Raw genomic sequence first — 27,939 nt, 5'->3', positions numbered from 1 at the left:
CTGCAAGTAGGTGTGAATGTCAGATCATGATTTGCAAAAAGCTGATGAGAAAGGGTGAGAATGCCCGACTATACACCATCAAATGCGGTAGCGGAGTTGTTTGTCTGTGAGTAGGTGTGAATCTGCGACCATAATTGCTGAAAAATGTGTTAGAAAAGGTAAGAATGCCGGTCCATACATCATCAAAAGCGAGAGAGGTGGTGTTCTGCTGAAAGTAGGTGTGAATGTCCAGCCATAATTACTCACAAACGGGTAAGAAAAGGTAGTATTGCCAGACCATACTTGATCAAAACAGGGAGCGGAGGTGGTTCAGCTGCAACGTGTGAATGTCTGACTATAGTTTGTAAAAAGCGGGTAAGACAAGGTGCGAATGCCCGACAATGTATAATCAAAAGAGGGAGCGGAGGTGTTCGGCTGCAAGGTCTGAATGTCCAACCATAATTTCTAAAAACCGGGTAAGAAAAGGCTCAAAAGCCCGACTTTACACCATCAAAAGCGGGAGCGGAGGTGTTCAGCTGCAACGTGTGAATGTCTGACTATAGTTTGTAAAAAGCGGGTAAGACAAGGTGCGAATGCCCGACAATGTATAATCAAAAGAGGGAGCGGAGGTGTTCGGCTGCAAGGTCTGAATGTCTAACCATAATTTCTAAAAACCGGGTAAGAAAAGGCTCAAAAGCCCGACTTTACACCATCAAAAGTGGGAGCGGAGGTGTTCAGCTGCAAGAAGGTGTGAATGTTCGACCAAGTTTTGTAAAAATCTGGTAAGACAAGGTATGAATGTCCGACAATGTATGATCAAAAGCGGGAGCGGAGATGTTCAGCTGCAAGAAGGTCTGAATGTCCATCAATAATTGCTAGAAAAAATTAAAGTAAAAATTTCGAAAATCAAACCGCACATGATCATAAGTGGGAGAGGAGGTGTTCAGCTGCAAGAAGGTGTGAATGTCCACCCATAATTCCTTAAAAATGGGTAAAAAAAAGGTGCGAATACCCAACCATACATCATCAAAAGCAGGTGTTAATGTCAGATCATAATTTGCAAAAAGCTGATGAGAAAGGGTGAGAATGCCCGACTATACACCATCAAATGCGGGAGCGGAGTTGTTTGTCTGTGAGTAGGTGTGAATCTCCGACCATAATTGCTGAAAAATGTGTTAGAAAAGGTAAGAATGCCGGTCCATACATCATCAAAAGCGAGAGAGGTGGTGTTCTGCTGAAAGTAGGTGTGAATGTCCAGCCATAATTACTCACAAACGGGTAAAAAAAAGTAGTATTGCCAGACCATACATGATCAAAACAGGGAGCGGAGGTGGTTCAGCTGCAAGAAGGTGTGAATGTCTGACTAAAGTTCAAATATATTAACAAAAGCGGGAGGAGAGGTCTTCGGATAGATTGGTTGAGAATTTCCAACCATAATCTATAAAATGCGGTGAAAAAAAGGTGTGATAGAACACTAAAAGGTGGAGCGGAAGTGTTCGGCTGCAAGAAGGTGTGAATGTCCGACTATATTTGGTGAAAAGCAGGTGAAGCAAGGTCTGAATGCCCAACCTTACATCATCAAAAGTGAGATCAGAGGTGTTTGGCTGCAAGAAGGCCATAGTTTGCCAAAAGCGGGTAAGGTGCGAATGACCGACTAAATATCAACAAAAGTGGGGGCGGAGGTCTTCGGATGCAAGTGGGTGTGAATATCCCACCATACAAGTATGGTGGAGAGGAAGCTGTGAATTGCTGACCATAGTTTGCAAAAAGCGGGTGAGAAAAGGTGCGAATGTCCAACCATACACCATCAAAACAGGGAGCGGAGGTGTTTGGCTGCGACAAGGTGTGAATGTCCACCCATAATTAATGAAAAGCGGGCAAGAAGTAGGTTTGAATGCCCAACCACTCATCATCAAAAGCAGGAGTGGATGTGTTCGGCTATAAAAAGGTTTGAATGTCCGAGCATAATTTGTAAAAAGCGGGTAAGAAAAGGTTCGAATGCCCGAACATACACCATCAAAAGAGGGAGCGGAGGTGTTCCGCTGTAAGAAGGTGTGAATGTCCGACCAGAGTTGGTAAAAAGCGGGTAAGAAAAGGTTAAAAAACCCGACTGTACACAATCAATAGCGGGAGCAGATGTGTTCGGCTACAAGAAGGTGTGACAGTCCGACCATGGTTTGTAAAAAGCGGGTAAGAAAAGGTGCAAATGCCCGACAATGTATGATCAAAAGAGGGAGCGGAGCTTTTCGGCTACAAGAAGGTTTGAATGTCCGACCATAGTTTGTAAAAAGCGGGTAAGAAAAGGTTCGAATGCCCGACTATACACCATCAAAAGCGGAAGCGGAGGTGTTCCGCTGTAGACGGTGTGAATGTCCGACCATAGTTGTTAAAAAGCGGGTAAGAAAAGGTTAAACTACACGACTGTACACAATCAATAGCGGGAGTGGAGTTATTCGGCTACAAGAAGGTGTGAAAGTCCGACCATGGTTTGTAAAAAACGGGTAAGAAAAGGTTCGAATTCCCGAATATATACCATCAAAAGCGGAAGCGGAGGTGTTCGGTTGCAAGAAGGTGTGAACGTCCGACCAAAGTTTGTAAAAAGCAGTTAAGAAAAGGTTCGAATATCCAACCAAACAAAATCAAAAGCAGGAGCAGAGCTGTTCGACTGCAAGTAGGTGTGAATGTCCAGCCATAATTACTCACAAACGGGTAAGAAAAGGTAGTATTGCCACTCCATACATGATCAAAACAGGGAGCGGAGGTGGTTCAGCTGCAACGTGTGAATGTCTGACTATAGTTTGTAAAAAGCGGGTAAGACAAGGTGCGAATGCCCGACAATGTATGATCAAAAGTGGGAGCGGAGGTGTTCGGCTGCAAGGTCTGAATATCCAACCATAATTTCTAAAAACCGGGTAAGAAAAGGCTCGAAAGCCCGACTTTACACCATCAAAAGCGGGAGCGGAGGTGTTCAGCTGCAAGAAGGTGTGAATGTTCGACTAAAGTTTGTAAAAATCTGGTAAGACAAGGTATGAATGTCCGACAATGTATGATCAAAAGCGGGAGCGGAGGTGTTCATCTGCAAGCAGGTCTGAATGTCCATCAATAATTGCTAGAAAACATGAAAGTAAAAATTTCTAAAATCAAACCACACATGATCATAAGTGGGAGAGGAGGTGTTCAGCTGCAAGAAGGTGTGAATATCCACCCATAATTCCTGAAAAATGGGTAAAAAAAAGGTGCGAATGCCCAACCATACATCATCAAAAGCAGCTGTGGATGTGTTCGGCTACAAGAAGGTGTGAACGTCCAACCAAAGTTTGTAAAAAGCAGTTAAGAAAAGGTTCGAATATCCAACCAAACATAATCAAAAGCGGGAGCAGAACTCTTCGACTGCAAGTAGGTGTGGATGTCAGATCATGATTTGCAAAAAGCTGATGAGAAAGGGTGAGAATGCCCGACTATACACCATCAAATGCGGGAGCGGAGTTGTTTGTCTGTGAGTAGGTGTGAATCTGCGACCATAATTGCTGAAAAATGTGTTAGAAAAGGTAAGAATGCCGGTCCATACATCATCAAAAGCGAGAGAGGTGGTGTTCTGCTGAAAGTAGGTGTGAATGTCCAGCCATAATTACTCACAATCGGGTAAGAAAAGGTAGTATTGCCAGACCATACATGATCAAAACAGGGAGCGGAGGTGGTTCAGCTGCAACGTGTGAATGTCTGACTATAGTTTGTAAAAAGCGGGTAAGACAAGGTGCGAATGCCCGACAATGTATAATCAAAAGAGGGAGCGGAGGTGTTCAGCTGCAAGAAGGTGTGAATGTTCGACTAAAGTTTGTAAAAATCTGGTAAGACAAGGTGCGAATGCCCGACAATGTATGATCAAAAGCGGGAGCGGAGGTGTTCAGCTGCAAGAAGGTCTGAATGTCCATCAATAATTGCTAGAAAAAAATAAAGTAAAAATTTCGAAAATCAAACCGCACATGATCATAAGTGGGAGAGGAGGTGTTCAGCTGCAAGAAGGTGTGAATGTCCACCCATAATTGCTGAAAAATGGGTAAAAAAAAGGTGCGAATACCCAACCATACATAATCAAAAGCAGGTGTTAATGTCAGATCATAATTTGCAAAAAGCTGATGAGAAAGGGTGAGAATGCCCGACTATACACCATCAAATGCGGGAGCGGAGTTGTTTGTCTGTGAGTAGGTGTGAATCTCCGACCATAATTGCTGAAAAATGTGTTAGAAAAGGTAAGAATGCCGGTCCATACATCATCAAAAGCGAGAGAGGTGGTGTTCTGCTGAAAGTAGGTGTGAATGTCCAGCCATAATTACTCACAAACGGGTAAGAAAAAGTAGTATTGCCAGACCATACATGATCAAAACAGGGAGCGGAGGTGGTTCAGCTGCAAGAAGGTGTGAATGTCCGACTAAAGTTCAAATATATTAACAAAAGCGGGAGGAGAGGTCTTCGGATGAGAGTGGTTGAGAATTTCCAACCATAATCTATAAAATGCGGTGAAAAAAAGGTGTGATAGAACACTAAAAGGTGGAGCGGAAGTGTTCGGCTGCAAGAAGGTGTGAATGTCCGACTATATTTGGTGAAAAGCAGGGGAAGCAAGGTCTGAATGCCCAACCTTACATCATCAAAAGCGAGATCAGAGGTGTTTGGCTGCAAGAAGGCCATAGTTTGCCAAAAGCGGGTAAGGTGCGAATGACCGACTAAATATCAACAAAAGTGGGGGTGGAGGTCTTCGGATGCAAGTGGGTGTGAATATCCCACCATACAAGTATGGTGGAGAGGAAGCTGTGAATTGCTGACCATAGTTTGCAAAAAGCGGGTGAGAAAAGGTGCGAATGTCCAACCATACGTGATCAAAACAGGGAGCGGAGGTGTTTGGCTGCGACAAGGTGTGAATGTCCACCCATAATTAATGAAAAGCGGGCAAGAAGTGGGTTCGAATGCCCAACCACACATCATCAAAAGCAGGAGTGGATGTGTTCGGCTATAAGAAGGTTTGAATGTCCGAGCATAGTTTGTAAAAAGCGGGTAAGAAAAGGTTCGAATGCCCGAACATACACCATCAAAAGAGGGAGCGGAGGTGTTCCGCTGTAAGAAGGTGTGAATGTCCGACCAGAGTTGGTAAAAAGCGGGTAAGAAAAGGTTAAAAAAACCCGACTGTACACAATCAATAGCGGGAGCAGATGTGTTCGGCTACAAGAAGGTGTGACAGTCCGACCATGGTTTGTAAAAAGCGGGTAAGAAAAGGTGCAAATGCCCGACAATGTATGATCAAAAGAGGGAGCGGAGCTTTTCGGCTACAAGAAGGTTTGAATGTCCGACCATAGTTTGTAAAAAGCGGGTAAGAAAAGGTTCGAATGCCCGACTATACACCATCAAAAGCGGAAGCGGAGGTGTTCCGCTGTAGACGGTGTGAATGTCCGACCATAGTTGGTAAAAAGCGGGTAAGAAAAGGTTAAACTACACGACTGTACACAATCAATAGCGGGAGTGGAGTTGTTCGGCTACAAGAAGGTGTGAAAGTCCGACCATGGTTTGTAAAAAACGGGTAAGATAATGTTCGAATTCCCGAATATATACCATCAAAAGCGGAAGCGGAGGTGTTCGGTTGCAAGAAGGTGTGAACGTCCGACCAAAGTTTGTAAAAAGCAGTTAAGAAAAGGTTCGAATATCCAACCAAACAAAATCAAAAGCAGGAGCAGAGCTGTTCGACTGCAAGTAGGTGTGAATGTCCAGCCATAATTACTCACAAATGGGTAAGAAAAGGTAGTATTGCCACTCCATACATGATCAAAACAGGGAGCGGAGGTGGTTCAGCTGCAACGTGTGAATGTCTGACTATAGTTTGTAAAAAGCGGGTAAGACAAGGTGCGAATGCCCGACAATGTATGATCAAAAGAGGGAGCGGAGGTGTTCGGCTGCAAGGTCTGAATATCCAACCATAATTTCTAAAAACCGGGTAAGAAAAGGCTCGAAAGCCCGACTTTACACCATCAAAAGCGGGAGCGGAGGTGTTCAGCTGCAAGAAGGTGTGAATGTTCGACTAAAGTTTGTAAAAATCTGGTAAGACAAGTTATGAATGCCCGACAATGTATGATCAAAAGCGGGAGCGGAGGTGTTCAGCTGCAAAGAAGGTCTGAATGTCCATCAATAATTGCTAGAAAACATGAAAGTAAAAATTTCTAATATCAAACCGCGCATGATCATAAGTGGGAGAGGAGGTGTTCAGCTGCAAGAAGGTGTGAATGTCCATCAATAATTGCTAGAAAACATGAAAGTAAAAATTTCGAAAATCAAACCGCACATGATCATAAGTGGGAGAGGAGGTGTTCAGCTGCAAGAAGGTGTGAATATCCACCCATAATTCCTGAAAAATGGGTAAAAAAAAGGTGCGAATGCCCAACCATACATCATCAAAAGCAGCTGTGGATGTGTTCGGCTACAAGAAGGTGTGAACGTCCCACCAAAGTTTGTAAAAAGCAGTTAAGAAAAGGTTCGAATATCCAACCAAACATAATCAAAAGCGGGAGCAGAACTGTTCGACTGCAAGTAGGTGTGGATGTCAGATCATAATTTGCAAAAAGCTGATGAGAAAGGGTGAGAATGCCCGACTATACACCATCAAATGCGGGAGCGGAGTTGTTCGTCTGTGAGTAGGTGTGAATCTCCGAACATAATTGCTGAAAAATGTGTTAGAAAAGGTAAGAATGCCGGTCCATACATCATCAAAAGCGAGAGAGGTGGTGTTCTGCTGAAAGTAGGTGTGAATGTCCAGCCATAATTACTCACAAACGGGTAAGAAAAGGTAGTATTGCCAGACCATACATGATCAAAACAGTAAGCGGAGGTGGTTCAGCTGCAAGAAGGTGTGGATGTCTGACTATAGTTTGTAAAAAGCGGGTAAGACAAGGTGCGAATGCCCGACAATGTAAGGCAAGGCAAGACAAGGCAAGTATATTTGTATAGCACAATTCAACAACAAGGTGATTCAAAGTGCTTCACAGAGACATTAAAACAGAAGAAATAAAAAGCATGATTTAAAATTTAAACAAAAGAAGGAAATAAGAACAATAGATAAAATCAGAAAAAATTATATATATGAAAGATAAAATCAATAGTTAAAACATGATTCCGTTTTGAAACTCAAGCTTATTCAAATGCAGCTGAAAATAGATGTGTCTTCAACCTGGACTTAAATACACTGAGTGTTTCAGCTGATCTGAGGCTTTCTGGGACTTTGTTCCAGACATGTGGAGCATAGAAGCTGAATGCAGCTTCTCCATGTCTGGTTTTGACTCTGGGAACTGATAAAATACCGGATCCAGATGACCTGAGGGGTCTGGAAGGTTCATAGTGGGTCAGGAGGTCACTGATGTATTTTGGTCCTTGACCATTCAGAGCTTTATAGACCAGCATCAGAACTTTAAAGTCTATCCTCTGATGGACAGGCAGCCAGTGTAAAGACTTGAGAGCTGGACTGTGATGTGCTCCACTTTTTTGGTCTTAGTGAGGACTCGAGCAGCTGAGTTCTGGATGAGCTGCAGTTGTCTAACTGACTTTTTAGGCAGACCTGTAAAGATGCTATTACAATAATCAAGCCTACTAAAGATGAATGCATGGACTAGTTTTTCCAGGTCCTGCTGAGACATCAGATCTTTTAGCCTTGATATATTCTTAAGGTGATAGTAGGCTGACTTTGTTAATGCCTTAATGTGTTTGTCCAAATTTAGGTCTGAGTCCATCACTACACCCAGATTTCTGGCCTGGTTGGTCGTTTTTAGATTTATAGATTGAAGCTCTGTGGTGACTTTCAATCGTTTATCTTTGGCTCCAAAGACAATTACCTCAGTTTTGTTTTTGTTTAGCTGGAGGAAGTTGTGGCACATCCAGTCATTAATCTCCTCAATGCATTTTCCAAGGGCCTGTACAGGCCCTCTGTCTCCTGGTGACATTGTTATATACATCTGTGTGTCATCTGCATAGCTATGGTAGTTTATTTGGTTGTTCTTTATAATCTGTGCCAGTGGGAGCATGTAGATGTTAAACAGAAGAGGTCCCAGGATGGAACCTTGGGGAACTTGTGATTCTTGTCTGCTCAGATGTAAAGTTACCTATTGACACAAAGTACTTCCTGTTCTCTAACTATGTTTTGAACCAGTTTAGTACAGTTCCGGAAAGACCAGCCCAGTTCTCCAGTTGTTTGAGTAATATATTGTGGTCAACTGTATCAAAGGCAGCACTGAGATCCAGTAAAACTAAGACTGACATTTTTCCACTGTCTGTATTCAGACATATGTCATTAAACACTTTGGTCAGAGCAGTCTCAGTGCTGTGGTGCTGTCTAAAGCCTGACTGGAAGGTATCATAGCAGTTATTTTGTGTTAAAAAGTAATTAAGCTGTTGAAAAACCGCTTTTTCAATGATCTTACTTAAAAATGGGAGATTTGAGATGGGCCTGTAGTTGTTCATTTGCGTCTTATCAAGATTGTCCTTTTTCAGCAGAGGTTTAATTACAGCTGTTTTTAGTGGCTCTGGAAACACACCTGACGTTAAGGACAGGTTCACAATCAGTAACAGGTCTGACTCCAAAGTCTTTGAGACCCCTTTGAAAAAACCTGTTGGTAGGATGTCTAAACAGCAAGAGGAGGACTTCAGGTGACGTAAGATGTCCTCCAGGTCTTTACTGTTAATGGGTTGAAATAGTGTCATGGTGTTTAAACCGGTTTTCGGTGGACACAGTACATATGCTGAACCTGCTGCTGATGTACCAACTGCTTGTCTAATATTTTGGACTTTGTCTATGAAGAATTTGGCAAAGTCATTGCAGGCCATGGTGGAATGGAGTTCATTTGCCACTGACACAGGAGGGTTTGTTAGCCTGTCAACTGTAGCAAATAAGGCCCGAGCATTATGACTGTTTTTGGTGATGATGTCAGGGAAGTAGGATTTCCTTGCATTCCTCAGTTGTAAATTATAAGAGTGAAGTTTCTCTTTATAGATGTCATAATGAACCTGGAGATTTGTTTTTCTCCATCGGCGCTCAGCTTTCCGACACACTCTTTTCCCATTTTTCACCAGTGTGGAATTTCGCCATGGAGACTTCTTCCTTCCAGAGATAACCTTCACCTTAATGGGAGCAATAGTATCCATAACATTTAACATTTTAGTATTAAAGCTACTGACGAGCTCACTGACTGAACCCCCGGACAGGGCAGGTGCTAAGGAGAAAACCTGGTTAAAGATCTTACTACTGTTTTCAGTTTTGAGATCACTGCTGTTGAGACATTTGTGTGCACTGAAATCGTACTCTCAAAGAAAACACAGGAATGGTCAGACAGGCCCACATCAGACACAGTAATCTTTGAAATGCTTAGACCCTTGGAGATCACTAAGTCTAGAGTGTGCCCCCTATTGTGCGTAGGCTCTGTTATATGCTGAGTCAGCCCAAAGTTGTCCAGAGTGTTACTCAGGTCTTTAGTCCCTCTGTCCTGAGGATTGTCCATATGGATGTTAAAATCACCAACAATAATTATACAGTCAAAATCAACACAGATCATAGACAGCAGTTCACTGAGGTCTTCAGAAAAATCTGAACAGTATTTAGGGGGCCTGTAAATATTCAGAAACAGGACACTGGGTGAGGCCTTCACCTGTATAGCCATATATTCAAAGGACTGAAAACTTCCAGGAGATAACTGCTTACATTGAAAGGATTCATTGAATAAGACTGCGACCCCTCCTCCTCTCCTGCTCACTCTGGCCTCGCTGATAAAACTGTAACCAGGAGGGGTTGACTCAATAAGAACAGCAGCACTGTTATTTTGTTCCAACCAAGTTTCAGTTAAAAACATAAAATCCAGGGTGTGCTCAGTGATAAAATCATCAATTAAGAATGTTTTCCCAGCTAAAGACCTAACATTTAATAAAGCCAACTTAAGTGTTTTAGAGGTATTATTTGCCCCCTCGTGTTTGGGTGCAGTCTGTGGCACACAAGGTATGTTTACTTTATTTAAAGATCTTTTTGAGTGCAACTCTCTGTGTTTTGACTGGGTCACATTTCTCCTTCTGTCACCTAAAAGTACAGAAATTTTAAGATCTTCTAATAAACAGGGTCCCAGCTTGTCCTGGGAAAAGTCACGACTGTCAGAATTCACACAGCCTGGACCCCTCACACATCACACATCAGACTGCGGAGACAGTACATGGTGGCAGCGTGAAGGGACAGAAGGGGGTGGGGCTGGGCTCCGTCGCTTCGGCTGCTCTAGTAGGGGCGGGGCTCGGCGGGGAACCTTTGGCCGCTTTGGTGGGGGGTTTATGGGGGATAAAAAGGGATTGGGCTGGGGGGTAGATCTAAGCCCAGCATTGACCCGTTCCATCATCTCCTCAGTGAATTTCAGGTGAGGGGAGGAGGAGGGAGAAAGGGAGGGTGAGGAGCACAATGACCTGTCAGGGGTTTGGGGGGCTGGGGAAGGTCCTGGTCCTGGTCCCTGGTCCTGGTCATTAGTGCTGTTGAGAGGGTTTGGGGCAAATAAAGACCTCTCTTCTTGCCTCTGATGTCTCTCCTTTCCAAAGTTCCTCTTGGGTGGGGGCAGATGGAGTTCCTCCTCAAGGTTTCTGCTGGGATTTGTTTGTTCCTCTCTATGAGATAACTCCTTGTTTATCTCAGCCTTGGCCCCGAGCACAGATGGATGACGTAGGAAATAAAATATGTTGGAGGTGAACAGTTTCACCCCTGACTTGTTAAAATTAAATCCATTTGCCATGTATGATCAAAAGAGGGAGCGGAGGTGTTTGGCTGCAAGGTCTGAATGTCCAGCCATAATTTCTAAAAACCGGGTAAGAAAAGGCTCGAAAGCCCGACTTTACACCATCAAAAGCGGGAGCGGAGGTGTTCAGCTGCAAGAAGGTGTGAATGTTCGACTAAAGTTTGTAAAAATCTGGTAAGACAAGGTGCGAATGCCCAACAATGTATGATCAAAAGCGGGAGCGGAGGTGTTCAGCTGCAAGAAGGTCTGAATGTCCATCAATAATTGCTAGAAAACATGAAAGTAAAAATTTCGAAAATCAAACCGCACATGATCATAAGTGGGAGAGGAGGTGTTCCGCTGCAAGAAGATGTGAATATCCACCCATAATTCCTGAAAAAAGGGGAAAAAAATGGTGCGAATGCCCAACCATACATCATCAAAAGCAGCTGTAGATGTGTTCGGCTACAAGAAGGTGTGAACGTCCAACCAAAGTTTGTAAAAAGCAGTTAAGAAAAGGTTCGAATATCCAACCAAACATAATCAAAAGCGGGAGCAGAACTGTTTGACTGCAAGTAGGTGTGGATGTCAGATCCATCCATCCATCCATCATCTGCCGCTTATCCGGGGGTCGGGTCGTGGGGGCAGCAGCTTGAGCAGAGAAACCCAGACGTCTCTGTCCCCGGCCACTTCCTCCAGCTCTTCCGGGGGGACCCCGAGGCGTTCCCAGGCCAGCCGAGAGACATAGTCTCTCCAGCGTGTCCTGGGTCTTCCCCGGGGTCTCCTCCCAGTGGGACGTGCCCGGAACACCTCCCCAGGGAGGCGCCCAGGGGGCATCCTAACCAGATGCCCGAGCCACCTCATCTGACTCCTCTCAATGCGGAGGAGCAGCGGTTCTACTCCGAGCCCCTCCCGGATGACTGAGCTTCTCACCCTATCTCTAAGGGAGAGCCCAGACACCCTGCGGAGGAAACCCATTTCGGCCGCTTGTATTCGCGATCTTGTTCTTTCGGTCACTACCCACAACTCGTGACCATAGGTGAGGATGGGAACGTAGATTGACCAGTAAGTAGAGAGCTTCGCCTTCTGGCTCAGCTCCCTCTTCACAACGACGGGTCGGTGCAGAGCCCACAACACTGCAGACGCCGCACGATCCGCCCGTCAATCTCCCGCTCCATTCGTCCCTCACTCGTGAACAAGACCCCAAGATACTTGAACTCCTCCACTTGGGGAAGGATCTCATTCCCGACCCGGAGAGAGCATTCCACCCTTTTCCGGCTGAGAACCATAGTCTCGGATTTGGAGGTGCTGATTCTCATCCCAGCCGCTTCACACTCGGCTGCGAATCGCTCCAGTGAGAGCTGAAGGTCACGGCCTGACGACGCTAACAGAACCACATCATCTGCAAAAAGCAGAGACCCGATTCTGAGGTCGCCAAATCGGACACCCTCAACGCCCTGGCTGCGCCTAGAAATTCTGTTCATAAAAGTTAGGAACAGAATCGGTGACAAAGGGCAGCGCTGACGGAGTCCAACTCTCACCGGAAACGTATCCGACTTACTGCCGGCAATGCGGACCAAACTCTGGCACCGGTCATACAGAGACCGAACGGACCCTATCAAGGGGTCCGGCACTCCATATTCCCGGAGCACCCCCCACAGGACTCCACGAGGGACACGGTCGAACGCTTTCTCCAAGTCCACAAAACACATGTAGACTGGTTGGGCGAACTCCCATGCACCCTCCAGGATCCTGCCGAGGGTATAGAGCTGGTCCACTGTTCCACGGCCAGGACGAAAGCCACACTGCATCTCCTGAATCCGAGGCTCGATTATCCGACGGATCCTCCTCTCCAATACCCCCGAATAGACCTTACCAGGGAGGCTGAGGAGTGTGATACCCCTATAGTTGGAACACACCCTCCGGTCCCCCTTTTTAAAGAGGGGGACCACCACCCCAATCTGCCAGTCCAGAGGCACTGTCCCCGATGTCCACGCGATGCTGCAGAGGCGTGTCAGCCAAGACAGCCCTACAACATCCAGAGCCTTGAGAAACTCAGGACGGACCTCATCCACCCCCGGGGCCTTGCCACCGAGGAGCTTTTTGACCACCTCGGCAACCTCAGCCCCAGAAATGGGAGGCCCCGTCTCCGAGCTCTCCGACTCTGCCTCTTCCGAGCACGTGTTGGTAGGATTGAGGAGTTCCTCGAAGTACTCCCCCCACCGACTCACAACATCCCTAGTTGAGGTCAGCAAAGCCCCGTCCCCACTGTAAACAGTGTTGACTGTGAGCCGCTTCCCCCCCCTGAGACGCCGGATGGTGGACCAGAATCTCTTCGAGGCCGTCCGGAAATCGTTCTCCATGGTCTCAACGAACTCCTCCCAGGCCCGAGTTTTTTTCTCAGCAACCGCCGAAGCCGCAGCCCGTCTGGCCTGTCGGTACCTATCAGCTGCTTCCAGGGTCCCACTGCCAAAAAGGCCCGATAGGACTCCTTCTTCAGCTTGACGGCTTCCCTCACCACTGGTGTCCACCAGCAGGTTCGAGGGTTGCCGCCACGACAGGCACCGACCACCTTACGGCCACAACTCCGATCAGCTGCCTCGGCAATGGAGTCACGGAACATGGCCCATTCGGACTCAATGTCCCCCACCTCCCCCGGGATATGGTTGAAGCTCTGCCGGAGGTGGGAGTTAAAGCTCCTTCTGACGGGGGATTCTGACAAACGCTCCCAGCAGACCCTCACAATACGTTTGGGCCTGCCAGGTCTGATCGGCATCCTCCCCCACCAGCGGAGCCAACTCACCACCAGGTGGTGATCAGTTGACAGCTCCGCCCCTCTCTTCACCCGAGTGTCCAGGACATACGGCCGCAAGTCCGATGATACAACCACAAAGTCGATCATCGAACTGCGGCCAAGGGTGTCCTGGTGCCAAGTGCACATATGGACACCCTTATGTCTGAACATGGTGTTCGTTATGGACAGTCCATGACCAGCACAGAAGTCCAACAACATAACACCACTCTGGTTCAGATCGGGGGGGCCGTTCCTCCCAATCACACCCCTCCAGGTCTCACTGTCATTGCCCACGTGAGCATTGAAGTCCCCCAGCAGAACGAGGGAGTCTCCGGTAGGAGCATTCTCCAGTGCCTCCCCCAGAGACTCCAAAAAGGGTGGGTACTCTGAACTGCTGTTTGGCGCATAGGCACAAACAACAGTCAGGACTCGTCCCCCCACCCGAAGGCGGAGGGAGGCTACCCTCTCGTTCACTGGGGTAAACCCCAATGTACTGGCACACAGCCGGGGGGCAATAAGTATGCCCACACCTGCTCTGCGCCTCTCACCACGGGCAACTCCAGAGTGGAAGAGAGTCCAACCCCTCTCAAGAGGACTGGTTCCAGAGCCCAAGCCGTGCGTCGAGGTGAGTCCGACTATATCTAGCCGGAACCGCTCAGCCTCGCGCACCAGCTCCGGCTCCTTCCCCAACAGAGAGGTGACATTCCACGTCCCAAGAGCTAGCTTCAGTAGCCGAGGATCAGACCGCCAAGGCCTCTGCCTTCGGCCGCTACCCAGCTCACATCGCACCCGACCCCCTTGGCCCCTCCCACGGGTGGTGAGCCCGTCGGAAGGGGGACCCACGTCATCATTTCGGGCTATGCCCGACCGAGCCCCATGGGCACAGACCCGGCCACCAGGCGCCCGCTGCCGGGCCCCACCCCCGGGCCTGGCTCCGGGGGGAGGCCCCGGTGTCCCATATCCGGGCAAGGGATCACGAGGTCCAAATTTTTTGTTCATCATAAGGGGTCTTTTGAGCTGTTCTTTGTCTGGTCCCTCATCTAGGATCTGCTTGCCTTGGGTGACCCTACCAGGGGCTTAAAGCCCCGAGCAACATAGCTCCCGGACTCATTGGGGCACGCAAACTCCCCCACCACGATAAGGTGACAGCTCAGGAGGGAGGGATGTCAGATCATAATTTGCAAAAAGCTGATGAGAAAGGGTGAGAATGCCCAACTATACACCATCAAATGCGGGAGCGGAGTTGTTCGTCTGTGAGTAGGTGTGAATCTCCGACCATAATTGCTGAAAAATGTGTTAGAAAAGGTAAGAATGCCGGTCCATACATCATCAAAAGCGAGAGAAGTGGTGTTCTGCTGAAAGTAGGTGTGAATGTCCAGCCATAATTACTCACAAACGGGTAAGAAAAGGTAGTATTGCCAGACCATACATGATCAAAACAGGGAGCGGAGGTGGTTCAGCTGTCAGAAGGTGTGAATGTCCGACTAAAGTTCAAATATATTAACAAAAGCGAGAGGAGAAGTCTTCGGATGAGAGTGTTTGAGAATTTCCAACCATAATCTATAAAATGCGGTGAAAAAAAGGTGTTATAGAACACTAAAAGGTGGAGCGGAAGTGTTCGGCTGCAAGAAGGTGTGAATGTCCGACTATATTTGGTGAAAAGCATGTGAAGCAAGGTCTGAATGCCCAACCTTACATCATCAAAAGCGAGATCAGAGGTGTTTGGCTGCAAGAAGGCCATAGTTTGCCAAAAGCGGGTAAGGTGCGAATGACCGACTAAATATCAACAAAAGTGGGGGCGGAGGTCTTCGGATGCAAGTGGGTGTGAATATTCCACCATACAAGTATGGTGGAGAGGAAGCTATGAATTGCTGACCATTGTTTGCAAAAAGCGGGTGAGAAAAGGTGCGAATGTCCAACCATACATGATCAAAACAGGGAGCGGACGTGTTTGGCTGCGACAAGGTTTTAATGTCCACCCATAATTAATGAATAGCGGGCAACAAGTAGGTTCCAATGCCCAACCATACATCATCAAAAGCAGGAGTGGATGTGTTCGGCTACAAGAAGGTTTGAATGTCCGAGCATAGTTTGTAAAAAGCGGGTAAGAAAAGCTTCGAATGCCCGAACATACACCATCAAAAGACAGACCGGACGTGTTCTGCTGTAAGGGTGTAAGTAGGTGTGAATGCCCAACCATAGTTGGTAAAAAGAAGGTAAGAAAAGGTTCAAATATCCGACTGTACACAATCAATAGCGGGAGCGGATGTGTTCGGCTACAAGAAGGTGTGAAAGTCTCACCATGGTTTGTAAAAAGCGGGTAAGAAAAGGTGCGAATGCCCGACAATGTATGATCAAAAGAGGGAGCGGAGGTTTTCGGCTACAAGAAGGTCTGAATGTCCGACCAAAGTTTGTAAAAAGTGGGTAAGAAAGGTTTGAATGCCCGACTATACACCATCAAAAGCGGGAGCGGAGGTGTTGCACTGTAAGACGGTGTGAATGTCTGACCATAGTTTGTAAAAAGCAGTAGGTGTGAATGTCAGATCATAATTTGCAAAAAGCTGATGAGAAAGGGTGAGAATGCCCTACTATACACCATCAAATGCGAGAGCGGAGGTGTTTGTCTGTGAGTAGGTGTGAATGTCCCACCCTAGTTGCTGAAAAATGTGTTAGAAAAGGTAAGAATGCCAGCCCATACATCATCAAAAGCGGGAGAGGTGGTGTTCGGCTGCAAGAAGGTGTGAATATCCAGCCATAATTACTCAAAAACGGGTAAGAAAAGGTAAGAATACCAAACCATAAATTATCAAAAGCGGCAGCAGAGATGTTCGGCTGGTATTTATAAATGTCTAGATAGATTTGAACAAAAAACAACGTAGTATTTTGCAGTAAAAGAAAGAAAGGTTCAGAAATCCGAGAAAAAGCTTTTCATGAGTTCTGCATGATTTGGGATTTTGCTTATAAAATGCATTCCTTCAATCAAACTATGGTAAAACGGCTTTTACCTTCATATTTATCAATGTCTAGATCGACTTAAACAAAGAACAACATTAGATTTTGCAGTAGAAGAAAGAGAGACACTGAAGGATCAGGAATCCGAGAATAAGCTTATTTTCATACGTTCTGCATGATTTGGGATTTTGCTATAAAATGAATTCCTTCACTCAAACTATGTTAAAACTGCTTTTACCTTCATATTTATCAATGTCTAGATCGACTTCAACAAAGAACAACATTGTATATTGCAGTAGTAGAAAGAGCAACACTGAAGGAACAGGAATCCGAGAATAAGCTTACTTTCATACGTTCTGCATGATTTGGGATTTTATGTATAAAATGAATTCCTTCACTCAAACCAAGTGAAAACTTCTTTGTCCTTCATATTTATCAATGTCTAGATCGACTTCAACAAAGAACAACATTGTATATTGCAGTAGAAGAAAGAGAGACACTGAAGGAACAGGAATCCGAGAATAAGCTTCTTTTCATACGTTCTGCATGATTTGGGATTTTGCTATAAAATGAATTCCTTCACTCAAACTATGTTAAAACTGCTTTTAACTTCATATTTATCAATGTCTAGATCGACTTCAACAAAGAACAACATTGTATATTGCAGTAGAAGAGAGAGCAACACTGAAGGAACAGGAATCCGAGAATAAGCTTATTTTCATACGTTCTGCATGATTTCGGATTTTCCTATAAAATGAATTGCTTTGCTCAAACCAAGTTAAAATTGCTTTGTCTTCATATTTATCAATGTCAAAGCAGTTTTAACATAGTTTGAGTGAAGGAATTCATTTTAAAACAAAATCTCAAAACATGCACAACACATGAAAAGCTTATTCTCGGATTCCTGATCCTTCAGTGTTGCTATTTGTTATATTGCAAAGTACAACGTGTTTTCTTTGTTTTGTTTAAATCTATCTCGACATTGATAAATATGGAAGGACAAAGCAGGTTTAACTTGGTTTGAGCAAAGCAATTCATTTTGTAGCAAAATCCGAAATCGTGAAGAACTCATGAAAGCAAGCTTATACTCGGATTCCTGAAACTTTTAGATCTTAGATTTGCTCTTTCTTTTACTGCAAAGTACGTTGGGGGTTTTTTTTGTTTAAATCTTTCTAGACAAGGTAAATATGAAGGACAAATCAGTTTTAACATAGTTTGAGTGAAGGAATGCATTTTATAAGCAAAATCCCAAATCATGCAAAACTAACGAAAAGCTTTTTCTCGCTTTTCACTGCTTTTTACAAACTGGTCGGACGTTCACACCTTCTTGCAGCCGAACAATTCCGCTTCCACTTTTGATGGTGTATATTCGGGCATTCAAACCTTTTCTTACCCGCTTTTTACAAACCATGGTCGGACTTTCACACCTTCTTGCAGCCGAACACCACCTCTCCCGCTTTTGATGATGTATGGTCCAGCATTCTTACCTTTTCTAACACATTTTTCAGCAATTATGGTCGGACATTCACACCTACTCACAGCCAAACACTTCCGCTCCCGCATTTGATGGTGTTTAGTCAGGCATTCTCACCCTTTCTCATCAACTTTTTGCATATGATCTGATATTCACACCTACTTGCAGTCGAACACCTCTGCTTCCGCTTTTGATGGTACATATTTGGGCATTCGAACCTTTTCTTACCCGCTTTTTACATACCATGGGTGGACTTTCACACCTTCTTGTAGCCGAAAAACTCTGCTCCCGCTATTGATTGTGTACAGTCGGGTATTTTAACCTTTTCTTACCCGCTTTTTACCAACTATGGTCGGACATTCACACCTTCTTACAGCGGAACACGTCCGCTCCCTCTTTTGATGGTGTATGTTCGGGCATTCGAACCTTTTCTTACCTGCTTTTTACAAACCATGGTCGGACTTTCACACCTTCTTGTAGCCGAACACCTCCACTCCTGCTTTTGATGGTGTAAAGTCGGGCTTTCGAGCCTTTTCTTACCCGGTTTTTAGAAATTATGGTTGGATATTCAGACCTTGCAGCCGAACACCTCCGCTCCCTCTTTTGATCATACATTGTTGGGCATTCGCACCTTGTCTTACCCGCTTGTTACAAACTATAGTCAGACATTCACACGTTGCAGCTGAACCACCTCCGCTCCCTGTTTTGATCATGTATGGTCTGGCAATACTAGCTTTTCTTACCCGTTTGTGAGTAATTATGGCTGGACATTCACACCTACTTGCAGTCGAACAGCTCTGCTCCCGCTTTTGATTTTGTTTGGTTGGATATTCGACGCTTTTCTTAACTGCTTTTTACAAACTTTGGTCGGACGTTCAAACCTTCTTGCAACCGAACACCTCCGCTTCCGCTTTTGATGGTATATATTCGGGAATTCGAACCTTTTCTTACCCGCTTTTTACAAACCATGGTCGAACTTTCACACCTTCTTGTAGCCGAACAACTCCACTCACGCTATTGATTGTGTACAGTCGGGTAGTTTAACCTTTTCTTACCCGCTTTTTACCAACTATGGTTGGACATTCACACCGTCTTACAGCGGAACACCTCCGCTTCCGCTTTTGATGGTGTATAGTCGGGCATTCGAACATTTTCTTACCCGCTTTTTACAAACTATGGTCGGACATTCAATCCTTCTTGTAGCCGAAAAGCTCCGCTCCCTCTTTTGATCATACATTGTCGGGCATTTGCAACTTTTCTTACCCGCTTTTTACAAACCATGGTCGGACTGTCACACCTTCTTGTAGCTGAACACATCCGCTCCCACTATTGATTGTGTACAGTCACGTTTTTTAACGTTTTCTTACCCGCTTCTTACCAACTCTGGTCGGACATTCACACCTTCTTAAAGCGGAACACGTCCGCTCCCTCTTTTGATGGTGTATGTTTGGGCATTCGAACCTTTTCTTACCCGCTTTTTACAAACTATGCTCGGACATTCAAACCTTCTTGTAGCCGAACACATCCACTCCTGCTTTTGATGATGTGTGGTTGGGCATTCGAACCTACTTCTTGCCCGCTTTTCATTAATTATGGGTGGACATTCACACCTTGTCGCAGCCAAACACCTCCGCTCCCTGTTTTGATCATGTATGGTTGGACATTCGCACCTTTTCTCAACCGCTTTTTGCAAACTATGGTCAGCGATTCACAGCTTCCTCTCCACCATACTTGTATGGTGGAAGATTCACACCCACTTGCATCCGAAGACCTCCGCCCCCACTTTTGTTGATATTTAGTCGGTCATTCGCACCTTACCCGCTTTTGGCAAACTATGGCCTTCTTGCAGCCAAACACCACTGATCTCATTTTTGATGATGTAAGGTTGGACAATCAGACCTTGCTTCACCTGCTTTTCACCAAATATAGTCGGACATTCACACCTTCTTGCAGCCGAACACTTCCGCTCCACCTTTTAGTGTTCTATCACACCTTTTTTTCACCGCATTTTATAGATTATGGTTGGAAATTCTCAACCATTGTCATCCGAAGACCTCTCCTCCCGCTTTTGTTAATATATTTGAACTTTAGTCGGACATTCACACCTTCTTGCAGCTGAACCACCTCCGCTCCCTGTTTTGATCATGTATGGTCTGGCAATACTACCTTTTCTTACCCGTTTGTGAGTAATTATGGCTGGACATTCACACCTACTTTCAGCAGAACACCACCTCTCTCGCTTTTGATGATGTATGGACCGGCATTCTTACCTTTTCTAACACATTTTTCAGCAATTATGGTCGGACATTCCCACCTACTCAGAGCCGAACACCTCCGCTCCCGCATTTGATGGTGTATAGTCGGGCATTCTCACTCTTTCTCATCAGCTTTTTGCAAATTATGATCTGATATTCACAGCTGCTTTTGATAATGTATGGTTGGGCATTCGCACCTTTTTTTACCCATTTTTCAGGAATTATGGGTGGACATTCACACCGTCTTGCAGCTGAAAACATCCTCTCCCGATAATGATCATGTGCGGTTTGATATTCGAAAATTTTCTTTCATGTTTTAAAGAAATTATTGATGGACATTCAGACCTTCTTGCAGCTGAACCCCTCTGCTCGCGCTTTTGATGGTGTATAGTAGGGCTTTCGAGCCTTTTCTTCCCGGTTTTTACAAATTATGGTTGGACATTCAGACCTTCTTGCAACCTAACACCTCCGCTCCCTCTTTTGATCATACATTGTCTGGCATTCGCACCTTGTCTTACGCGCTTTTTACAAACTTTAGTCGGACATTCAGACCTTCTTGCAGCTGAACCACCTCCGCTCCCTGTTTTGATTATGTATGGTCTGGCAATACTACCTTTTCTTACCCGTTTGTGAGTAATTATGGCTGGACATTCACACCTACTTTCAGCAGAACACCACCTCTCTCGCTTTTGATGATGTATGGACCGGCATTCTTACCTTTTCTAACACATTTTTCAGCAATTATGGTCGGACATTCCCACCTACTCAGAGCCGAACACCTCCGTTCCCGCATTTGATGGTGTATAGTCGGGCATTCTCACCCTTTCTCATCAGCTTTTTGCAAATTATGATCTGACATTCACACCTACTTGCAGTCGAACAGCTCTGCTCCCGCTTTTGATTATGTTTGGTTGGATATTCGAACCTTTTCTTAACTGCTTTTTACAAACTTTGTTCGGAGGTACACGTCTTCTTGAAGCCGAACACCTCCGCTTCCGCTTTTGATGGTGTATAGTCGGGCTTTCGAGCCTTTTCTTACCTGGTTTTTAGAAATTATGGTTGGACATTCAGACCTTGCAGCCGAACACCTCCGCTCCCTCTTTTGATCATACATTGTCGGTTATTCGCACCTTGTCTTACCCGCTTTTTGCAAACTATAGTCAGACATTCACACGTTGCAGCTGAACCACCTCTGCTCCCTGTTTTGATTATGTATGGTCTGGCAATACTACCTTTTCTTACCCGGTTGTGAGTAATTATGGCTGGACATTCACACCTACTTGCAGTCGAACAGCTCTGCTCCCGCTTTTGATTTTGTTTGGTTGGATATTCGAACCTTTTCTTAACTGCTTTTTACAAACTTTGGTCGGACGTTCACACCTTCTTGCAGCCGAACACCTCCGCTTCCGCTTTTGATAGTATATATTCGGGCATTCGAACCTTTTGTTACCCGCTTTTTACAAACCATGGGTGGACTTTCACACCTTCTTGTACCCGAACAACCCTGCTCCCGCTATTGGTGGTGTACAGTCGGGTATTTTAACCTTTTCTTACCCGCTTTTTACAAACTATGGTCGGACATTCACACCTTCTTACAGCGGAACACGTCTGCTCCACCTTTTAGTGTTCTATCACACCTTTTTTTCACCGCATTTTATGGATTATGGTTGGAAATTCTCAACCACTCTCATCCGAAGACCTCTCCTCCCGCTTTTGTGAATATATTTGAACTTTAGTCGGACATTCACACCTTCTTGCAGCTGAACCACCTCCGCTCCCTGTTTTGATCATGTATGATCTGGCAATACTACATTTTCTTACCTGTTTGTGAGTAATTATGGCTGGACATTCACACCTACTTTCAGCAGAACACCACCTCTCTCGCTTTTGATGATGTATGGACCGGCATTCTTACCTTTTCTAACACATTTTTCAGCAATTATGGTCGGAGATTCACACCTACTAACAGACGAACAACTCCGCTCCCGCATTTGATGGTGTATAGTTGTTGTTTTGCAAATTATGATCTGACATTCACACTTACTTGCAGTCGAACAGTTCTGCTCCCGCTTTTGATTATGTTTGGTTGGATATTCGAAACTTTTCTTAACTGCTTTTTACAAACTTTGGTTGGACGTTCAAACCCTCTTGTAGCCGAACACATCCACAGCTGCTTTTGATGATGTATGGTTGGGTATTCGCACCTTTTTTTTACCCATTTTTCAGTAATTATGGGTGGACATTCACACCTTCTTGCAGCTGAACACCTCCTCTCCCACTTATGATCATGTGCGGTTTGATTTTCAAAATTTTTACTTTAATTTTTTCTAGCAATTATTGATGGACATTCAGACCTTCTTGCAGCTGAACAACTCCGCTCCCTCTTTTGATCATAAATTGTCGGGCATTCAAACCTTTTCTTACCCGCTTTTTACAAAACTTGGTCGGACTTTCACACCTTTTAGTAGCCGAACAACTCCGCTCCCGCTATTGATTGTGTACAGTCGGGTATTTTAACCTTTTCTTACCCGCTTTTTACCAACTATGGTCGGACATTCATAACTTCTTACAACGGAACACCTCCGCTCCTTATTTTGATGATGTATGGTTGGGCATTCAAACCTACTTGTTGCCCGCTTTTCATTAATTATGGGTGGACATTCACACCTTGTCGCAGCCAAACACCTCCGCTCCCTGTTTTGATGGTGTATAATGGTGGACATTCGCACCTTTTCTCACCCGCTTTTTACTATGGTCGGCCATTCACAGCTTCCTCTCCACCATACTTGTATGGTGGGATATTCACACCCACTTGCATCCGAAGACCTCCGCCCCCACTTTTGTTGATATTTAGTCGGTCATTCGCACCTTACCCGCTTTTGGCAAACTATGGCCTTCTTGCAGCCAAACACCTGATCTCGCTTTTGATGATGTAAGGTTGGGCATTCAGACCTTGCTTCACCTACTTTTCACCAAATATAGTCGGACATTCACACCTTCTTGCAGCCGAACACTTCCGCTCCACTTTTGAGTGTTCTATGTAGCATTCACACCTTTTTCTTCACCGCATTTTATAGATTATGGTTGGAAATTCTCACCCACTCTCATCCGAAGACCTCTCCTCCCGCTTTTGTTAATGTATAGTCGGGCATGAGAACCTTTTCTTACCCGCTTTTTACAAATTATGGTTGGACATTCACACCTACTTGCAGCCGAATACTGATACTGATCCTCCCGTAATAAAATGGTCGGATCTTATCAAACACACTTTGTTTCTTGTGACAATCAAGTCAGCGAAACAGCGTATACACGTCAAGACACTGAATCAAGTTTGCCACAAGAACTCATAAGTTTGGCAGTATTGCTCTGCCGTCAGCAATCATACACCCATTTTATTTTCGTGAGACATGTGCAGGCACCTGTTCATCTACTGTTCTATCACTATGAATTAGTTTATCTATTATCAATAAGGATACTTCTACAACTACTATCAAAGTATGTCCGGACTTCTTATGTTGTCAGTTGCTATATATGAATAAGTGGGTAGCTACTGACAAGCATTAAGCATGTCACACAGCCCAAACATATAACATTTCAGGACACACCACACAGTTAACAACCACAGTGAAGCGTGTCAAAGCCCAAACATGTAACATTCAACGGGACACTTACACAACACATTCAAATCAAACAGTCAGACAACATACAAGAACATATACCCCAGCCGGCATTGCTCCCTGCCTATTTTCCTACAGCTCACTATGTGTGCGCACACCTTTATTCACAAACTCTTCAACTTATACTCTTTTACCGAAGCTGCTACAGCTCGATTGGCCGAATACCCTTAGATCCTATTTCGGTGAATTTGACATCTGCCTTACATGTAACAGATTAGCGATTTAGTTTGAGTGAAGGAATTCATTTTATATCAAAATCCCAAATCGTGAAGAACTCATGAAAGTAAGCTTATTCTCGGATTCATGAAACTTTAGATTTGCTCTGTCTTTTACTGCAAAGTACAACGTTGTTTTTTTTGTTTAAATCTTTCTAGACATGGTAAATATGAAGGACAAAGCAGTTTTAACATAGTTTGAGTGAAGGAATTCATTTTATAGATAAAATCCCAAGAGTCTGCTGAGAAACAAGAATGAATGAGAAGTAGACTTTAACACGGCTCTAGGAGCGAGCCGAGTGTGGGCTAACCGGGAGAATTGCTTGAAAGAAACGCGACACCGAATGAGCGGTCAGAACAAAGCCTCAATACGGTTTTCCCGTGGTGTTTTTGTTGCTGCCTTGTCTTTTGCACAGAGTAAAAGACAAGGCAGCCATCGAATAGGGCCCGATTGTTCCTACTTGGTCAGCCGAGGAGCAAGGGGGGGAGCAAGCGTCTCAACCAAGCAAAGCTCACCATGGGGAAGGTGGCTATGCCAACTAGCCTGATGCCCTGCTCCCGCAGTGATGGATAATCGTACTCTGGTTTCTCTTCATAACGTACAAGTCTTTCGCCTTTTACTAAAGACTTCCGTGGAAAGCAGCACTAATGAGTTGTTTCTATTTTTGGCAGGCTTTACCTTTGCGGGTGAAGCCCTTTCCGTCTGTGCAAAAGAAATCTTGTTACTGTGCAGAGTGACTTCTCTGAGTAGAGTCGCCTTACTTGTTGCAACTGTGCCGATGTTGCTTGGATGGTGCTTGCTGGAGCGTGCGGGAGTGCAAAGTTATACCATTTAAAAGGGCTGAAGAGTGCTCAGTGCAGCGGGTGGGCGGAGGTGCAAAGTGACACTCTGGCCACCTATGGCCATAAAAAGAACACCGCTACAAGTGCGCATTGTGCCAGGAAGGGCCCTTGGACGTGAACCAGTGGACAGATATCACTTCTCGGCCTTTTGGCTAAGATCAAGTGTAGTACCTGTTCTTATCAGTTTAATATCTGATATGGCCTTTGTACGAGGACTACATATTAAATGGATTTTTAGCAATAGGAGTTGAAAAAGGAGCTTGCTCCGTTCACTCCAAGCATCGACCCGGTACTGCAGTGCCGCTGGGAACGGTGCGCTCTTCTCTGCTCTTGTGAAAAAGCAAACAGTGGTGCAGGATGGAAGTTTCAGGAAGCCCAAGATGAAACTTTCTTTTAGTCTGCTGAGAAAAGAGAGTGAATGCGAAGTAGACTTTAACACAGCTCTGGGGGCGAGCCGAGTGCGGGCTAACCGGGAGAATTGCTTGAAAGAAACGCGACACTGAATGAGCGGTCAGAACAAAGCCTCAATACGGTGTTCCCGTGGTGTTTGTGGCTGCCTTGTCTTTTGCACAGAGTAAAAGACAAGGCAGCCATCGAATAGGGCCCGATTTTTCCTACTTGGTCAGCCGAGGAGCAAGGAGGGGGAGCAAGCGTCTCAACCAAGCAAAGCTCACCATGGGGAAGGTGGCTATGCCAACTAGCCTGATGCCCTGCTCCCGCAGTGACAGATAATCGTACTCTGGTTTCTCTTCATAATGTACAAGTCTTTCGCCTTTTACTAAAGACTTCCGTGGAAAGCAGCACTAATGAGTTGTTTCTATTTTTGGCAGGCTTTACCTTTGCGGGTGAAGCCCTTTCCGTCTGTGCAAAAGAAATCTTGTTACTGTGCAGAGTGACTTCTCTGAGTAGAGTCGCCTTACTTGTTGCGACTGTGCCGATGTTTGAAGCTGGAGTGCAACGTTGTTGCTTGGATGGTGCTTGCTGGAGCGTGCGGGAGTGCAAAGTTATACCATTTAAAAGGGCTGAAGAGTGCTCAGTGCAGCGGGTGGGCGGAGGTGCAAAGTGACACTCTGGCCACCTATGGCCATAAAAAGAACACCGCTACAAGTGTGCATTGTGCCAGGAAGGGCCCTCGGACGTGAACCAGTGGACAGTTATCGCTTCTCGGCCTTTTGGCTAAGATCAAGTGTAGTACCTGTTCTTATCAGTTTAATATCTGATATGGCCTTTGTACGAGGACTACATATTAAATGGATTTTTAGCAATAGGAGTTGAAAAAGGAGCTTGCTCCGTTCACTCCAAGCATCGACCCGGTACTGCAGTGCCGCTGGGAACGGTGCGCTCTTCTCTGCTCTTGTGAAAAAGCAAACAGTGGTGCAGGATGGAAGTTTCAGGGAGCCCAAGATGAAACTTTCTTTTAGTCTGCTGAGAAAAGAGAGTGAATGCGAAGTAGACTTTAACACAGCTCTGGGGGCGAGCCGAGTGCGGGCTAACCGGAAGAATTGCTTGAAAGAAACGCGACACTGAATGAGCGGTCAGAACAAAGCCTCAATACGGTGTTCCCGTGGTGTTTGTGGCTGCCTTGTCTTTTGCACAGAGTAAAAGACAAGGCAGCCATCGAATAGGGCCCGATTTTTCCTACTTGGTCAGCCGAGGAGCAAGGAGGGGGAGCAAGCGTCACAACCAAGCAAAGCTCACCATGGGGAAGGTGGCTATGCCAACTAGCCTGATGCCCTGCTCCCGCAGTGACAGATAATCGTACTCTGGTTTCTCTTCATAATGTACAAGTCTTTCGCCTTTTACTAAAGACTTCCGTGGAGAGCAGCACTAATGAGTTGTTGCTATTTTTGGCAGGCTTTACCTTTGCGGGTGAAGCCCTTTCTGTCTGTGCAAAAGAAATCTTGTTACTGTGCAGAGTGACTTCTCTGAGTAGAGTTGCCTTACTTGTTGCGACTGTGCCGACGTTTGAAGCTGGAGTGCAAAGTTGTTGCTTGAATGGTGCTCGCTGGAGCGTGCGGGAGTGCAAAGTTATACCATTTAAAAGGGCTGAAGAGTGCTCAGTGCAGCGGGTGGGCGGAGATGCAAAGTGACACTCTGGCCACCTCGAAAACCGAGGTTACATCCAGTACCAGGGGCAGCCCAAGCTCTGCCGCAAGTGTGGTGAGCATGGGCACCTGGTTGAGGCTTGTACCAAGGTGATATGTGGGAAGTGCAGAGAAATTGGGGACACTTTTGGAGAGTGTCCAAATGGCAGGAAATGTAATCTCTGTGGAGAATTAAATCACCTCTTCTGAGATTGCCCTAAATCTTTTGCCAACAAATTAAAGACGGTAAAGCCACAGTCAAGCCAACAAAGAGAAGGACCAGAGGTGGCAGTTGGTGAACAAAGTGAAGAGGTTGACCCAATAAATTCAAACTTCCCGCTAAAAGCTTGGATTGGAAGTGAGGAGCAAAAAGGAGAGGGGCCTGTAGAGGCCTCACCACTCAGTGCTGAAGTCTGTGAGAATTCACAGGCAGAGGGTGGAGCTAAGCTAAATGAGGAGGAAGAGCAGACAGGTGAGTCTAGTGAAGGTACTCACCTCCCCGAAGGTCAACAGCCGAGGAGGACGGCATCTGAGTTGTCCTCTGATTCCCTTTAGCTCTGCAATCAACCCCCAGGGACTCAAAGTTAAATGCAACATTGCATCAGAGGCCAACACGAGAGTCCGAAAAGGAGAGCTAGTTTCCCAAGAAATAACCTGAGTGTGTAATTTTTTTTGATAACTTAGAAAAACGAAAATGACATACCTACTTTCCTTTATCCTTTTAATGGTTCTCACCTTCTCAACACTAAATGTGAGAAGTGTGAAATCAAAGACAAGAGCCCAGAGTATTATATCCTTCTTAGACTCCATAAAATCAGATGTGTTTTTAATACAAGAATGTGGACTACCTTTTTTGAAAAACCATAGACAATGGGAGGAAATGTGGCCCAATTTATCGAT

The 27,939-nt window shown here is 45.4% G+C and overlaps 5 non-coding genes across 5 annotated transcripts; all 5 read left to right on the top strand.

Moving 5' to 3' along the window:
• Positions 1-24,688: 24,688 nt before the first annotated feature.
• On the top strand, positions 24,689-24,802 carry LOC140308110 (U5 spliceosomal RNA). The gene has a single exon (XR_011916086.1). It is a non-coding gene; the product is annotated as a U5 spliceosomal RNA (small nuclear RNA).
• A 285-nt stretch (positions 24,803-25,087) lies between these two features.
• LOC140307949 (U2 spliceosomal RNA) lies at positions 25,088-25,278 on the top strand. Its single transcript, XR_011915967.1, has one exon. It is a non-coding gene; the product is annotated as a U2 spliceosomal RNA (small nuclear RNA).
• A 411-nt stretch (positions 25,279-25,689) lies between these two features.
• LOC140308378 (U5 spliceosomal RNA) lies at positions 25,690-25,803 on the top strand. The gene has a single exon (XR_011916330.1). It is a non-coding gene; the product is annotated as a U5 spliceosomal RNA (small nuclear RNA).
• Positions 25,804-26,111: 308 nt separating this feature from the next.
• Positions 26,112-26,302, top strand: LOC140307888 (U2 spliceosomal RNA). Its single transcript, XR_011915912.1, has one exon. It is a non-coding gene; the product is annotated as a U2 spliceosomal RNA (small nuclear RNA).
• Positions 26,303-26,713: 411 nt separating this feature from the next.
• On the top strand, positions 26,714-26,827 carry LOC140308262 (U5 spliceosomal RNA). Its single transcript, XR_011916225.1, has one exon. It is a non-coding gene; the product is annotated as a U5 spliceosomal RNA (small nuclear RNA).
• Positions 26,828-27,939: the final 1,112 nt, after the last annotated feature.

This window comes from Leuresthes tenuis, unplaced genomic scaffold, assembly GCF_036924035.1.
Source record: "Leuresthes tenuis unplaced genomic scaffold, fLeuTen1.0.hap1 SCAF_5, whole genome shotgun sequence".
In the NCBI taxonomy this organism is placed as follows: Eukaryota; Metazoa; Chordata; class Actinopteri; order Atheriniformes; family Atherinopsidae; genus Leuresthes; species Leuresthes tenuis.
This window is presented reverse-complemented; position numbering and strand designations above follow the sequence as displayed.